Below are 18,114 nucleotides of genomic sequence, written 5' to 3'. Positions count from 1 at the left end.
GGGAAGGGAGTTCCAGCATCTGGTTCCACTTCCTGCACAGAAGAGGTCCGGAGAGAGGATGTCACGTTAGGTAAGTTTTACATACTTTGGCAACACTTGCCTGAGTTTTCATGCTAGAAACTTATTTTTGTATTTTACAGAAAAATAAAAGGGAACAGTCATTTATTTAATTACGGTGAACTGAAGTGTTAAAGGTTAATCCGGTATGCAGGTTTTGTAGAGCAACTCTGAAGTGGAGCCGCCTTAGGAAAATCAGGACCCTTAATCTCTGGTTCCTATGAAAGCGACACATAGGAAGTCGGATGCAACCCGGCCATCCTGCATCCGTATTCACCTTCTGATGCCATTGATGGGGAACTAGGCAGGTTGTGCTGAAAGGTCCAATGAAGAGCAGGCATATCAGAGAGGGCTAACCTTTGCAGCAGTTCCTCTTCAAGGCAATTCATTTTGGTTTTACTCAATGACTTTTATATGCCAACCTATTTCTATACTTTTAAGTGTCAAGTGCCACATTGACATCACTATTCTTATGTTTGTATTAATTGAACATTGCTTTTATTATGAAAAAAAGCACTGAAGGGAGTGCTCAGAAGTAAAAAAAAAAAAAAAAATAGCCATTGAAAGTTCATTTTATCCGATATTCACTACTGTCCATCAAACAAGTGATTCTTATTTAAATCCATTGCGACATCAGAGTAATCAAACAGACAGTATACGGAACCTCTTCATACCCGGTATTACTGTTGTGGCCTGTCTATATGCATGACTCTGCAGACCCATTTGGGACTAAACACTATGGGCCTGATTTCGATGCCAGCCAGACCAACTTCCGCTGTCCTGTAGGAGGCGGTCGACCTCTGTGGTCTCGTCTGAAGCGGTCGGTGCGACCGATGGATTACAATGCATGCCTCCTGTACTCCAACCGACCTCTGAAAGATTGCCGACTCTGACAGCCTTTCTCTGACTGCTGAGATGACAGTCAAAGGAAAACAGCATCGATTCGGAAGTACAGAGATCTCTGACCGCTGTCTGAATTACGATGTGTGGGTCCGCCTGCCTGCCTTCGAGTCGTCGGAAATTATGGATTTGCGATGCATACTCATTCAAATCAGCTTCTCCCCAACAGTTCCCAGCATGGATCCCTTTCTCCAGGTCCTCCCACACTCTGGCAGCTGAACCCCAAAGACTACGACCCTGTGGACGCCAGAATGCACGCAAGTCCGTAGGCGGCATTTATCCACATAGATTGGACTGTGCACAGATAGCCACACTCCAGCAATGGGGTACATGGTGCACAAGGCTTATCCCCACATAGGTCATGAATGTGTGTTCATATCATGTTTCCTGTGATTTTGCACGCACTTGCAGCGACCTATTCGGGGGTATGTGCGCTGAAGTAGATGAGACCTCCTGGTAGCAGCAGTTGCATCATAATAATGCAGGGGAACTTTCCAGACCATGTCAGTCGGAATCGGGCCACAGCAGTCAGAGGGTCGGTATGACCGGCATCGTAATCAGGCCCTATATGACCACCTTATTTCTCTGGTCCATTCTTGCTCAGTAGAAAGGTACAAGAATACATTAAACCCTGAGGAAGACTGTCTAAGAACAAAACACGTTGGCTAGCTGAATTTGGTACATGAAGAATAAAACCTATTTGGATACCATATCATGGCTCCGGTGTCATAATGGATTTAAAGATGAATCGCTTGTTTGGTGAACAGTTATGAATATCGGATAAAATGAACTTTCAATTACTTTTTTTTCAATTTTATTTTTTTACTTTTGAGTGCTCCCTTATGTGCTTTTTTCAGTTTTACATATATGTGGTTCCTGAGCAGTAGGACCTTATGAGATGAAGTGCTATGTTTTTTCTCTTCATATAGAATCATTATCACTTGTGTGGTCGTGTAGAGCCAATACTGCTCTTTTTGGAGGTGTTAATTGCTTTTATTATAACATTTTGGGCTGAAGTCATTCCCATCTGAGGAGAAAAGACAGTTATCTAGGCTGAAAAGAGTTTTATCTCTTGTTTTTAGTGTAGTGCTTGTACTACAGACAATACCTTAGCATGCTGATGCATGGTTCGAATACCACTGGAGGCTGGCACACTCCTTCATCCAGCTTGCCAGGACCCAAATACCCAGAGAGCGTATAATGGAATGTGCAAAGCATGCCAAGAAGAACATTATGGAAAAAGGGTATCTGCAGGCAATTATCCTACATGAAAATGGACTAACTTGATATTATAGAATTAGCAAATAATGGATGCTTTAAAACTGAACTAATTGGAGAATTATGGAAAAAGGAAAGTGATGCCTGGGGGATTTTGGAAAATACTGTGCTGGCAGAGCATTATAGTTAAGTACAAAATGTGCTTGCTGGGGAATTTTGGAAACACCTAGGCTCTTGCATCTGATTATGGGGCTGAGTATTAACTTCGCATTTCAAAGTAAATGCTATGCAGCTTAGAAAGCAGCAATGGCTCCTAAGAGCTTTCATGGATAACCCATTTGCTTACAGGGTTAGTATGGAATTTGCAAACAAAGTACAGTGGCGGAACTTTGGAAGGCTACACATTAGAGTTCCTTGGAGATGCATTGTGTAAAATGGTAAAGTGTGTTATAACTCCTAAGTGTGGGACTTTCTACCAAATTATATAGTGTTATTGGCATATTTTTTAATAAAATGCAAAACCATGCACTATATGTCCTAGAACCTCCCAAAAACTCCTTTGAAGTGAACCTTAACGCTCCTATAGATTTGCATTTAATATCCTTCCTTACTTTGAGAAATGTTAAGAGTAGTATAGTTAAAATGCCTATTTTTACCTTTATGTTTACGTGACGTTCCGTCGTATAACAACAAACCACTATATGTAAAGTTTTATATGTTATAGGTACTTGATATCGCACACGACTCGATCCCTAAGGCGTGTCTCGGCGCTGCACTGAGCAGACATAGGAAAGACGGTCTAGAACAGCCATGTTTTGAGAATCTTCTTAAAATTCATGAAAATGGGGCAAGTGAGGATAAGGATATAAAGAGGATGATTGTTCCAATGATGAGGAGCCAGATATGAGAAAGCTTTACCGCCGAATCTGCCAGTACGGATACGTGGAATCTGCAGAAAGGATTTATTAGAAGATCTTAACTGTCTGGAAGGCAAATAGTAACTCAGTTTTGACTGTAGGTACACTGAGACTGATACAGGGCCTCGTGAGTCAAACAACAAAGCTTGAAAATTGCCTGTTTTTTTATGGGCAGCCTGTGTAATTTTATTTAGCATGGGAGCTAGAGATGACCTCGCAAATAAGTTACAGATTAGCCGGGCAGCGGTGTTCTGAAGGACCTGTAGTTTAGCCAGCAAGGTGGCATTTGCTGAAAACAACAATGCATTTCCATAGACCATCCAACTAATTATAAGCGCCTGGACCAGAAAAGGTGACCAGGGAAAGTCCTTTTTTAACAGGCTCATTGGGGTGAAGCAAGTATCACATGTGGCATTAACCTGGTCTCTCATGGTAGTGTCCGGTCAAGTTTCACCCCTAAGTTTCTCACCACATGCTTAGGAGTGGAGGCTGGTCCAAGACGCAAGGGCCACCAGTCAGCTGACCAATGCTCATCCGCTTTGCCAAACAACACAATCTCGGATTTCTCACTATTAAGTTGGAGACAGTTATTGACCATCCAGTCAGTAATCTCCCTCATGCAGCGCGTAAATAGTTTTTTTCACCATATCTGGGTCAGGACCGAAAGAGATGAGTAGTTGAGTGTCATCCGTGTATGAAACGATCTCCACACCGCAGGATCTCAAAACGTCTGCCAGAGGTGCAACAGATTTGTTAAAGTTAGAATCGGGCATGAGCCTTGAGGAACTAGCTTGTTAGAAAGCGATCTTTCAATATACCAGATTTTGCTGACACATGGAATTTAAATGTACAATTTGTCACTTCATTTTCTAAATGGTCTTTGGGGAAAAACCTGCAAACCTCTCGAATGTAAATACAAGTTGAATATGTGAATTTGTCACAAAATTCTCAACCCACCAATGGGAAGAGCTGTAAACGTCTTTGTAGAGAGGTATTTAATTTAATCTAATTTTGAGCAGTTTGTTGGTCATTGAACTTTAAACAACAATTCGACTTACGTTAATGAATCCATGAGAAGAACTTATTTTCGCTGTAAACTGGTCCTTGAATTAAATGTTGTTCGCTGAAAATGAGCTAGATCGTACTTTAAAACTCAGTTTATCAACAAATTGTCCCACAAAATATGATTAATCACTGCTGAGTTGCATGTTTTATGTATGCATGTTATGTTACTTACTGTTCTAAAGCATACATCACTTATTCTACCAATGTATCGCTCTTGATAGTTTCCATTGTGTTTTAGACGTTCCTCGCCATTTCAATCAACACAAATATTGCTCACAAAAGGTTGGAAGTTCCTGCTGTGAGGTCTTCTTCAAGAAAAAGAGTAGCTTACTTTGCGTCCATTGTGGTCCATCTGTACTCTATAGGTGCAATTCATGTTGGAAGTACACAGCAAGTGGAGTTTATCTCTTGACAGTCTGTGTCATGTATATGATACTTAAGGACATGGGATTGCTCACAGAGGTTTACATTTCTGTCTCCAAATGGAGAATCTGTCTTTATATGTCCCTAGTATTATCTATGTATTCCCAGGAATCATCCTTCCTCAAAAGTAAGGGTTTTACTGCAATCTGTAGGTCTTGCGAGCTTCTGCCCTTAGCTGCTGTTGCAGGGGTGATAACAATCTGCTGCATTGGACATTCAGAGCAGATCGTTGTGGAGCTGGGCCCTCTAGAAAGCTGTCCGTGTTGCTTCCATGCTGCTCATGTGCCTTCAAGCCTCTCTTCAGTTTCTTGCACAACCCTTTGATGTTTGTTGACAAGTGCTTCCAGTTCATTGAGGGTGCTCGCATTGTGGACCTTTCTGTTGGTGGCTCATTCTCAAGCTGAGGTCCATGTCCAAATCAACATTTTGATGTTCCGGACAGTGCACCTGTTTTATCCTGCGTAGTTTTAACATTCAATACCACTGCATTATGCTACTTCAGTAGGCAAGGCAGTGGTGAAATATTGAAGAGATGCTGGGCATTTCTGACGAATTGGCATTTCTAAAACATTAGCCACCTAGCAGAGGTGAATGTTATGGGAGACTGAGCTCCAGGACACTGAATCCTGCAAGGGGGTGGGTAAACTGACCGCGCTGTTGAAGGGAGGAGTTTCATGCTCTGAGGTCTCCTGGCATATGTTTAGATGCCGTCAGATGGAACAAAAAGTACCATCTTTGTTTCCCAAAGATGTAAATAGACCAGGATTGTAAGAGACCGTGTACTCCAGGACTGACCGGCAGCTAGTCTTCTTTATACCTTTGCTACCTCTTCGCTCGTTCACAAACTTATGAGGAAGCTCAGAGACGGAGAGAGCACTCCTTCTGATAACACCTGGATAGGTGAGAAATACAAATCATAGGTTTTCCAGGAGTAAAAAGCGCGCTGTACAATCCTAATGTTCCACAGAGTACCGTTGAAGCGGTCACTAGTTGGGCCACCCATCAGGTTGCTACCCTTCAAATGCTGAATGGATCCCTTTGTTTGCACTGTTGAGATTCCTGCATCAGATCAATGTATCGAGTCTTTCAAGGTTTTGATGTGCCTGCTATAAAATGCCGCCCATCCCACCCAAAATAGACAGAAAGAAGAGCCTGTCGAAGACTTGCACACGAGAATGGTGACCACAGTGTGGCAGTAGCAATGCCCAGTGATCAGTGTCTGAGCACAGTCGCTGGGGGTTCACTTGCACAATGCTCATAGGGGACAACCGCAGATTGTACTGCTTCCTGTAGACTGCATCACTCGTACCTGGCACTATATAGAGACACAGCCCAGTATCTTTTACAATGCCAGTCACAGTAGGAATTTTACAGTGCCAGGAGTGCCCACAGTTCTGTGGACAAGCACTCTAGCAAAATTCTTCAGCCAAGGCATAGCTGAAGACAGCTGACCTGGTGTCCTGTGGAGCGCCTTGACCTCGCAACACAGCTCTGTGGTCCCAGGCCAGCAAACAGGAAGAACCCTCAGTGAGCCTGCTAAACTGTCGGGGTCACCGGAGACCAAATTCAAAGAAGATAAGTCTGTACAGGAATACAAACTGGGGTAGGACAGCATGCTGTCCAGAGCCATGCAGGGAACTCTCCATCCCGAACAGTCTCATTCGTGAGCCATTCTGATATTTCGAAGGCCTTGTTTTTGGGAAAACCCGCTGCATCTTTTTGGTGTTCCTGAAAAATAAAGGCAGTCTTCCTAGACCCCTAATAACTCAGACTTTGGGCCTATTGTGGTTGGCATTCCGATTTTGATTGCCTTGTCATATTTTACCATTAAAGGACTTTAACTTACTTTTGTTGTACACTGAATGCTAACATTCATATGTCGTAACACAGCACCCACTTTTATTTTTTCGCCCCAGCCTGAGGTCATATGTGTGTGTTTCTCGAAACGTGCAGCCATACATCATGATGCAGTGGCCATTTTGCCTTTTTTATTTTTTATTTACCATCCCAAGATGGCAGATGCCCACGTTTGAGCACTAAATAAATAAAGAATAAATGGTGCACAGAAGCACATTTAGAGAAAGGAGCGGCAATGTGGAAAATTGAAGCTGCCAGGTCTTCCTAAATTGGAAGAAAAAAAATATTAGGAAGAAAAGGGATAGGTAGGATGAGTGGGGAGAAAAAGAAAGAGCCCTGCACGGTAGATTACAAATGTCAAATGAGGAGAGGTTGGTGAAACAGTGTATGGGGGGACAACATGCAGAGCTCTGGGACAGGAAATTGAAGCCAAAGCAGCACAAAGAGGAGAGAGAAAAAAAAAGCACATGCATCCTAATGGAGAACTAAAAGCAAAAGAAAAGCATTGTCCCCTGAGTGTAAACAAGAGAATGAAAGAAGTCATCCCGTCAAAAAGCTAGTAAAGACGCTATGCCTCACGGGAGGCACAAACACAAGAAAAGGAGAATTGCGATCAGATGAGAGGCGATCAAACTAAATTGACAAGCGAGCCAAACATTGATAAACAGTGAGCTGTCCCAAAGCCCCCTGTATTGATATTGTACATTATAGATCTATGAACTACAGGTGAGACCTAACAATGAAGTGTAACCTTGCTTGCTGCCTGAATGATAGGCAACAGAGGAGCCTGTCCTGAAAAATACCGCCAGTGTTAAGTTGCCGTTGTTCCAAGATTAACATGCCCCTGGCAGTATTATTTGTTGACTCTGTGGTGCACAAGCGTTAAACACTGCAGATAGTCATTGCATTGCTCTATAACCACACCTAGCTCACACTTCAAGTAGAAGCAGCTGTTTTTTAAACTATTCAAGACCAGTTTCGAGGTGAGATTGTTTTCAGAGGTAAATGCTATCATGCATGGCAGTCTCATTTGATGTTACAGGAATTCCAGTGATAAGGCCTTTACCAAAGGCTCGAGCCTGACAGAGTAGTTTTTTCAGCATTCTATATTTTGCTACTTTATTTAATATGACTCCGCTATCTACATTGTATACACAAGTCTACGAGTTAGCTCATGAGATGCAGACAGCGCAGCTCAATAACTCCGAGCACTGGTTGATGCTCCATGCTTCTGACTTATACCGTCTACTGCTAGAGAATTTGGTTATGTGCTGCAGACAGTGCGACTTGCAAGAAAACACGCTGATGCACACCTACTGTACCTACTTGAATAATACAATGTTGCCCTGGATAAAAACGAGGGAACCTAGATCAAGAGAATATCTCAAGAGCTCATTTATTTGTGCTTTACAGAAACACTTCCAGGTGCAAGTAACAACATAATGGCAACTTTTCATTATATGTGTACGGTAGGCTCTGAAAAGAAGCACAAGTAGTGGGAATATTCCATTGCTGGAGTATCAACAACAACTGATGCAATAGGGAAAGAATGCATCACACATACCAGTGTTTGGCTGAGACAATATTCGTGGGCCTGTGTGTTGTAAATTAATAAGAAGCTAATCATTCAGTATGTGTTGCCTTCTTCCAATACCCTGTATGGTAGAATGAAACAAATGTCAACTGAAGATAGCAGCTGCATAAATTTAACACTTACCACTCGCTTCACCATCTTCAAGAAATTTCCAAGTACATTTCCTTAATATAAGAGTATGAAAACAAACCTGGAAAATATAGTTACCCACTGCTTCATAAATTAGCTTTTGGGATGGATACTTCCACTTGCAGATTCCTCACTGGTTGAATAATCCCAGATGTCAGTCTGTATCCAGAAACTTCAAAGCTTCTTGACACCAGTAGGGGGTGCTAGCTCCATGTAGGCACCGGTAGCGATGCCTGGTGATGTCAATGAGGCCATATAGTGCCCAACCTCGTTCAACAATGTCAGTTTCCTATTTTGTGTGACTTTGACGCAGGTCCAGGGCTTATTCTCTCTTGCAGTTTTGCATTTGTATGTTACCACAAACCAAAAATAATCTAACAGCAGTGCTGGGTGACTTCCCGAGCATTAGGTCTTCAAGCCATGTAGGGACTGTGAGGGACAGATGTCCTTATCCGACCCTTAGTGGATTTGACTGTGGTGTCTGGGGTCAGATCATGACTTGAGTCCAGCCTCGGTGTGCATCCTAACGCGATCAAGGAGAGGAAAGCAAAATCATTCATGACGTGGAACCGCAACAAGAAACACATATGCTGCCCGAGATCTCTATCCCTACACCTTGAGCCAACAGAAAAACACAGGGAAACGCAAGAAACATAGGGCTTCTTCCAAAGTTTAGTCACCCAGGTGGTCTCTGACTCCTACAGGAGCTTCCTCCTCTGATCCGGAATTGGATATTGTTAAGCGTTCTGAACAGGCTCTGCCAACAGATTTGCTTTGGTGCCGTCCCTTGAATCTGAAGTGTAACCGGCCCAGTCAGCGCAGTCTTCGTTGCCCATGCCACCTTATCCTAACTTTCCAGCCCCATAGTGAGGCCCTGTGCCATTTAATGCCATGTTCAGGATTTTCGCCCCCCATGGAGTGCCTCTGAGCCTCATGGTGCCATGCGGTATGCCTGTGTTCATGTCCTTTATGGTGATTTTCGCATCTTTCAGCATGGTCCCCTCTGCCTCCAGTGCTGGCAAGGTCCCTCTATTCTCCCCACTCCTGTGAGTTTGCTGGTGACACTTCTGACCAGTGACTTTGCTATGTCTCCTGGAATGGAAATGGAGTTTCCTTTCCGGTCTCTCGCTCTTGAGGTCACATCCTTCCACTGCATGTTAGAGAAAGCGGCAGTGGTTTTGGAATTGCCCTTGCCCGCAGTCGAAACGAAGACTAATGTCTAGGGGTGGGCGAAACTCCTGAAATTTGACTCTGCAGAATTCTGCAGAGTTACATAAAAACTCTGCAAGGATCCACGGAGTTCACCAATGGGTGGAAATAGGAACGTTGTGCTGCTCACGCTGTCATTTTGCACCTGTAGCGCTTTCCGCACTGAAAAATTGGTGAGCCACAGGGAACAGCTACTTGAGTTGATTTTTTTGTGCCGCTTCAGTAGATTCTTTACTTGAGCGGCAGCCTTCTGACTGCGAACAGTTGCAAGCGCCTGCGTTAGAAAGATTTTTCTGGATGTCCTCCTTGTAACTGGAAATCTTGCTAAGGGATGTCAAATCTCACTCGCGTGCTCCAACTTACTGTTCAATGAGGCTCTTGCGAGAAAAAATCTGCCACGCGGCGATTGGCTGACTTTGGCCAGAACGCCACATTACTTGCTAAAATTCTGCCAATTCCTTGGGCGGAATGGAATATTCCATCCACCCCTACTAATGTCCTCACCGAGGTACTTCAGGGTCCTGTTAAATCAACTGAACCACTACTCCCTTTTAATGAAGCCTTGCTGGACTTTGTTCTATCGGTATGGGAGAAGCTCGCATCTGCTCCATCTACCAACTACATCCTGGTAGTTTGTATTAAGGTGCTATTGCTCTGGTCTTGTGGACCTGACCATAATGTCCACCCTTCCATCTCCGGAGTGCCTGGCAATTCAAGCTTTCTGCTTCTCAGTTCAGGTCTACTTTCCCATCCACTTCGTCAGACAGGAAATTCAAACCCAGAGAGGATTGGGGCATGACCTTTTTTTCAGCTGTCAATATGGCTCCGAAATCTGTCAATGCTACATACCTCTTAACCAGATACACACATGCCCTGTGGCATATGTTTCAGCTGGTGGTCCCACATGTTTCGTATGACCTTAAAGCTCACTTCTCACAGGTAATTCGGGACAGCCAGGATGTCTCCAGGCACATTATCAAGTCTGGCCATGATATTGCTGACGTGGTGGTGCGAGCTGTGGGATTCTCTCTCTCCCTTCATTGCTACACATGGTTTCATACATCCGGGTGTTCTATGGATGTACAGACGACCCTCATGGACCTTCTATTTGATGGTACATATAACAACGTTGACCACTTGTGGGCCTGGTTGTCAGAAGTCCTCCAGTTCACACTTTCTCTTGCTCAAAGAGGATGTGGGCACTGACCAGGGTTATTTGGTAGCGATGGTAGCATTCCTTTGCCTCCTAAATTAAACTTCCCTGTTCAAGTCCCCTTTTGTAGTCAGGTTCCTCAAAGGGGTGAATTGATTTGTACACCTGACTCCTTTTGTTATACCCCAATGGAACCTAAATCTTGTTCTGACCTTGATGAGGTCTCCATTTGAGCTCCTTTGTTGGTTTCAATTGCGGTTGTTGACCAGACTGTCTTTTTTTAGTTGCTGTTACTTCGGCAAGACTGGTTAATTTAGCTACAGGCCCTGTATTTCCACCCGCCAATCGCCAACTTCTTTACTGCCAAGCTGGTTTTGCAAACCAGAACTGCTTCAAGTTGGTTACTCTCTTTCACCTGGGTCAATCCATCATTCTTTCATCTTTCTATCCCCTGCCCCATCCCACGAAGGAGGAACAGTGGCTGCATTGCCTGGATTTTAGGCATGCTGTCAGTTTCTATATCGATTGCACCAAGGACTTCAGAGTAGACGAGCAGCTCATTATTGCTGCTGTGGCAGTAGGAAGGGTAAAGCAGTTCAGAAGTGGACGCTATAACTTGGAATATCCCCTTCATCAAAATGTTCTATGTCCTTGCCAAAAAGCAACCACCTAAGGGAATCTGGGCCCATTCCACTAGGACAAATTTACTGTCCTCTGCTCTTGTGAGAGAGTTTTCCATCATAGAGATCTGTAAGATGGCAACATGGGGCTTCCCTGCAGACGTTGGCCGAGCACTACTCTTTGGATTTAGAGGTTCATAGGGAGAGGCACTTTGCTGCAAGATTTCCTCAACAGCCACCTCCTAGGGAGATATTGCTTGACAAGCTATTCAACAGTTGAGGAATCTGCAGTTTGAAGTATTCATCAGAAGGAAAAGTTACTTACCGTTGGTATCGATCTTTCTGGTGGATGCACTGCCTACCTGCAGATTCCTCACCAATCCCACCCTCCTTCCTATTTAATGGATGGTCATACAGGGAAGGTACGAATAAGGTTTAAATTAGTTTTTTGTACTGCCCTGTATCTAATTGATGTCGCCCCATCTCTGCACTTCGAAGGCTTAAAAAAACAGATGGAAACTAAAGTTGTTGTGCCAGGGTGGGCAGTACATGGCTTCGGTGATGTCACCAAGCGTCACTTTCAGTGCTAACATGGAGCCAGACCACCTACTGTTGTCAAAGAGCTTTGACGTTTCTAGATCCAGTCTGATGCCTGTGATTATTCAACTGGTGAGGAAGTTTCCATCACTTATGGTAAGTAACTTTTTCTTCAGGAATCTGGAGCTACCAGTAACATTACGTGTGTATTTGTAAAGCGCGCATTCACCAAGCTTATCTTGACGATAAATAACAGATGTTTATTGGAACCAGGAGCCAAACAAATTCAGCCAGTTTTTTCTGGACACAGATAGGTGCCCTGATACTGCAGAAGGGATCCTGATACCACCCTCAAGGGTGATCTTTAACTGTGATCAAGGGGCTGCAGGTCAGGGAGTTGTAGCATAAGCCTGTTAAGAAGCCATTGTCAGCACACAGTGAGGCTATGCGCCCCTTTCTGTGGAACAGTGCTGTCTGTAGCGCATACACTAATGCTTTAACTATGCGTTAGTGAATGAGCTGCAGGCAGTTCAGAAGGGAGCATGGAGTGGCAACAACTGCTCAGTGTTTCCAAACTGTGCTGTCTGCACCCCATGCACTGTACAGTAGAGTTAGTGTCTGCACAGGCCTCCTGGACCCATTGCACAGTGTTGTAGTGCACAGAAGGCTGCTACACACAGTCCTCCACTCAGGCAAGGCAGGATATCACATTTTACTTCCTTGCCATCCATATATTGATGGCAGTTTCGGTCATGAGCAGGCCCAGCGCCAGAGACTGCCATCAAAACTGGATGCACAGAACAAATTAAGGGGAAAAAGAGTGAGACCCTTGCTATGCAGGCTCATGAGACTGGACTTCCATCCATGCTTGTGAAGAGGGACGTCCCAAGTCTCAGCACATCATGATTGATGGGTACAACAACCAATGGATGATGAATGTAACTGACACAGCAGCAAACGCCTGATGGAGACTGACCTTTTGCCCCCTCGCTGTCGATTGCTTAATTCTGCCATGAATTAAACCTTCTAAAAATACACGTCCCTGGTAGTAACGCCATCGCAAAGCCTCCCAGTAGAAGGTTTTTAGAGAAGAGCAGTTAATAATTTCAGATGGACCCCAGCGAGACACATGGCATCAACCTTCCTGAGAAAGAAAGTAAGAGCAGAGCAGAAACTGTGGCATCGACCAGAGGTAATAAAACTGGAATTCACTGGTCATCACTTTAGTTGTTGAAATGCCATGATCAAAGGTTTGCTAAATGTGTGTTCGAGGCATATGAGCTGCAGATTACACACTTGTGCATAGATTGCCATCTGGTGTTGGGCCCGGATGTTTGCAGTTTGTTTTTCCTCTTGGAAAGTCTTTGGAAATCACGAGGTCGGTGACTCCTCCTTTGGATCGTATTGCGCATGGGCTTCGGCTCCATCCACAGATTGTTTTTTTCCGCCATGGGGCTCGGATGTAATCTTCGCGCTCCGGTTCCGAACAGCTTCCAGTTCAACGATCGACGCGTAATCCTCACCCCAATTCGCGGTATTGTTTCAATCGCGATCTCCCCATTCGACGCGCCTCTCATCGGCAACACCTTCGGTTCCAGTCGTCGACGGCGGCCTTCGGGCCTACCCAAGCTCCGGTCCTGGCTAAATTCCCCCACACCGATCTCCACGAGGTGTGCAATCTCTGCCTCTCCCCTGAACACGAGGCTCGAGACTGTCCGGCGTGTAAATCCTTCTGGTCCAAGAAAACTATTCGGGACCGAAGAGCCAGAAGAACCATGGCACACTCATCGACGGCGATCTCGGACGACATCTTCGGGGAAGGCGTCGACGCTCCAGAACAACACACCGACAAGGGTCTCGTAAGTGCATCCGAAGCCGGCGATTCAGATGTGGAAGACATCACTCCGGCACAGAGGGTCGTGAGTACTACTCTACCCCTCCCCCCCCACACCCTCACCGGCACCCAAAAAGGCTTCGGTCATGCCTTCGGGCCTAAGCAAGACTAAAGACACTGCTTCCCACACCGCACCTTCAGGACCGGTAAAGAAGCCAATTAAGCCTTCGGGTGGCTCGGGCTCGAGCCAGCCCACCGTCGGAGCCGATAAACACTCTTCGGCACCGAAAAAGAAACCGGCCTCCATCTCGACACCGAGCCCCACACCTAAACATTCGGGGTCGAGACACAGGTCCTCCGCACCGACCCCATCTTCGGTACCGACAAAAGCACACAAGGCCACCGGCACCCACACTTCGAAGCCGAAATCCATCTCGGCGCCTACTAAACAGTCGGAGCTTTCCAAGCATGGTTCCAAACAACGGACCAGCACCGACAAACCTAAGAAACCAACGGCCCCGACGCCTTCGGCGCCGACGGATCAACCAACCTCTCCAGAGCAATTCGCACCGGATCTCTTACAAAAAACACTCACTAAGGATCTCAAAACTGGACATTTGATGCTCTCTATCAAAAAGAGACAGTTAGAGAAACCTGCTCCGCCTCCACCTCCAAAAAGGAAGGACTCTGCTACCTCCCCTTTCAGACTACCTTCCCCACCTCCACCACCTCCTCCACCTTCTCCACCCCCACCTCATCATTCCCCGACCCCATCCCCGGATGATGATGATCAAGGGGATCCATATGATGACATAGGGGATGTGCCCCAAGATATACCTACAGGGGACCCCACTCCCACAGGATCCCCAGACCCATGGGACAATTATAATATCCCTGATATCCCTAACGTCCCACAAGACGATCTTAACCCTTCCAGACCTTCTCCACCAGAAGACTCCTTGGGGTTCAACCATTTACTGCAAAGGGCGGCACACTACCACGGGGTAGATTTACATACTGACCCTGTGGAGGAGGATTTCCTCCTAGATACATTTGACACCACACATAGGACCACCTCCATATTGCCTATGCTTAAAGGTGTTATAAAACATGCGCCGGAGATCTTTAAGGACCCAGTCATGGCCAGGGTCATTAACCCGCGCATTGAAAAGAAGTATAAAGCCGCTCCAACAGATCCCTTCTACATCAGAGGGCCAGCGCCACTAGATTCCCTGGTAGTATCCACAGCACGGAAAAGGGCCAACTCCCAGGTATCAGGCGACGCACCACCACCTGACAAAGAGTCTAAACTCTTGGACGCATCAGGCAAGCGTTCTGCATGTCAAGCGTCCAATATATGGCGTATCGCCAATACACAAGCACTACTAGCGAGGTATGACAGGGCCCATTATGACGAGTTAGAAGCCATAATGCACCATCTCCCTGATAAATACAAAGCAAGGGCCAATGAGCTAATTCAGGAGGGCAAAACAATTACTAATACCTCCATACGTTGTGCCTTAGATGCAGCAGACACAGCCTCTAGGGCCCTCAATACTAGTGTCCTCCTCCACCGCCATGCCTGGCTAAGGATATCAGGTTTTAAACCGGAGGTACAAGCCTCCATCCTCAACCATCCCTTTGACCAGGAACATTTGTTTGGCCCAAAAGTGGATGACGCCCTAGAGAAAATGAAAAAGGACACTGACACGGCAAAATCTATGGGAGCCTTACAATCTCACCCTCCCAGACGCTCCTTTCGCCGCTCTTCCTTTCGGAGCACATCTAGAGGCTACTCCTCAGACACCGCTTCCACTTCATACAAATCCCCTACTCAGTCCACCTTTACAAGGGGTTACCAAAGGGACGGCTACAGGGGCAACAATAACAAAGGCAGAGGCAAAACAAACACCTCCCGCTCTGCCACCGCGTCTACCCAATGACTTCCCTCCACTTCCCCCCAGACCATCCCACTCCGGTCGGGGGCAGACTCCAACATTTTCTTCCGGTCTGGACTACCATCACCTCAGACAAATGGGTAACACAAATAATTCGGTCAGGCTACTGCCTAGAACTAATATCTACCCCCCCAAACATTCCACCCAGACAACGCCCAATGTCACCAGAACATCTACTGCTACTCAAGCAGGAGGTAATCTCCCTCCTAGACAAAAAGGCAATAGAACACGTTCCTACCAACCAACAAAATATGGGGGTCTACTCCCTATATTTTCTCATACCAAAAAGGGACGAGACTCTACGGCCCATCCTAGACCTTCGGCCCCTAAACAAATACATACACTCAGACCATTTTCATATGGTGACGCTTCAGCAGGTACTTCCGCTACTTTCCCAAAACGACTTCCTCACGACTTTGGACCTAAAAGACGCTTATTTCCACATTCCAGTGCACAATGCTCACAGGAAGTACCTCAGATTTGTAGTGGACGACCAACACTACCAATTCAAAGTGCTCCCGTTCGGGTCACAACCGCACCACGAGTATTCACCAACAGCCTCATGCATCAAGCCAAAATCCAGTCGGTAAAATACCGAATCGCTAATAACACCCGTTAGCGAGTAAATAAAACCTAATCCCAATGCATCAACCCAAATACAAAAATCGCTATTTAAGGAATCCTTAAATAGCGATTCCTTAAATTGCGATTGCATTCAAGGAATCCCAAATTGAGATTCCTTAAATGCAATGCATGAAAGTTAAAAAATTAGCGAATTCGCTAATAGGGGGAGCAAATTACCATAAAGATGAACTGCATGGTAATTTGCTAAAAGTTTGAAAAATACACTTTTGTGCATTTTTCAAAGTTTCATGTTGCGCACACACATGCCCTTAGAGCATGTGTTTGTGCAACATATGTGCACATATCAATTTCAGGGGTGCAATAGGGTGTCATTTTGACACCCTTGCACCCTTGAAATTGCATGAGCAATTTGCGAGAACCTACTGGTACTCGCAATTTGCTCATGCAATCTCCAATTCATTCCTATGGGCCTGGAGGCCCATAGGAATGATTGGGACGGCATTCCTTAATTGCTACTCGCAATTTGCTAGTCGCAATTAAGGAAAGTTAAGGAATCGCTATTTGAATAGCGATTCCTACATGCATAGCCTTTTGCTATTCCTTATTAGCGATTCCTTATTTTTCGCTAATAAGGAATCGCAAATGGCATTGTTGATGCATGTGCCCCCAAGTGCCTAGCAGTGGTGGCAGCACATCTGCGAAGACAGCACATTCATGTCTTCTCATACATAGACGACTGGTTGATAAAAGCCAGTTCATACAATCAGTGTGTACAACACACACACACCACGATCCAGCTACTTCACCAGCTAGGCTTCACGATAAGTCCCATCTACAACCATCCCACATAACACAATATCTAGGTGCCACTATAGACACCTCAAAAGCTCTCGCCTACCCCAATCCTGCCAGGATTGGAAGCATTCAGGCTCTACGCGCAAAATTCATAGCACAACACTCCCTTCCAGCTCGGGTGTTTATGCAACTAATAGGGATGATGGCCTCTTGCATCTTCATAGTACCTCACGCAGGACTCCAGATGCGTCCTCTCCAAGAGTGCTTAGTGCGCCAATGGAACCAGGCCCAGGGTCAATTAACAGATCTGGTGTTGGTAGACAGTCGCACCCATTGCTCTCTGCAGTGGTGGACCACCACAAACCTTTCCACAGGTCGACCGTTCCTGGCCCCGGTTCCCCAGATAGTACTAACCACAGACGCATTGCTCTCCGGCTGGGGAGCTCATCTATTACATCTCACCGTTCAGGGCACATGGACACCTCAACAAAAGTTACTCCACATCAACCATCTGGAGTTACTAGCAATCTTCTTAGCCTTAAAATCTTTTCAAACACAGATTTCAGGCAAGACAGTCCTAATCCGCACAGACAACATGACAGCCATGTACTATATTCAAAAACAAGGCGGCTCACACTCTCCACAGCTCTCTCAGCTAGCACAGAGCATATGGAGATGGGCCATACCCCAGAAAATCTTTCTCCTAGCTCAGCATGTCCCAAGAGTCCAAAACACCATGGCAGGTCTGCTCAGCAGACAAACACAACAAATCCACGAGTGGGAACTCCACCCACAAGTTCTACACCCGTACTTTCAGATGTGGGGGCATCCACAGATAGACCTCTTCGCCACCCACGAAAACACCAAATGCCCAAGCTTCACCGCCAGATATCCACACCCATTGTCCAAAGGAAATGCGATATGGATGAACTGGTCAGGCAGATTTGCGTACGCTTTTCCGCCTCTCCCACTCATTCCACTAGTGGTGCGCAAACTACAGCAACACTCCCTCACACTAATCCTAGTAGCTCCAACTTGGCCCAGACAACCGTGGTACACCACACTGCTGGAACTATCTGTAGTACCGCACCAAAAATTACGCCTCTCTCCACACCTCTTAACCCAGAACCATGGAGAGATCAGACACCCGGACCCAGCTCACCTCAACCTTGCGATCTGGCTCCTGAAGTCCTAGAATTTGGTTATCTAAATCTTCCCCCTGACTGTATGAACGTCATCAAGGAAGCTAGGCGACCCACTACT

The 18,114-nt window shown here is 45.7% G+C and overlaps 1 protein-coding gene across 5 annotated transcripts in view; it reads left to right on the top strand.

Annotated features, from left to right (window-relative positions):
* The window catches only part of BAHD1 (bromo adjacent homology domain containing 1), a 571,779-nt gene that overhangs the window by 545,736 nt on the left and 7,929 nt on the right, over positions 1-18,114 (top strand). The gene's annotated exons all lie outside the window — the stretch shown is intronic.

Source organism: Triturus cristatus, chromosome 9 (assembly GCF_964204655.1).
Source record: "Triturus cristatus chromosome 9, aTriCri1.1, whole genome shotgun sequence".
NCBI lineage: Eukaryota > Metazoa > Chordata > Amphibia > Caudata > Salamandridae > Triturus > Triturus cristatus.
Note: the sequence above shows the minus strand (reverse complement) of the source record. Positions and strands in the feature narration are given on the sequence as shown.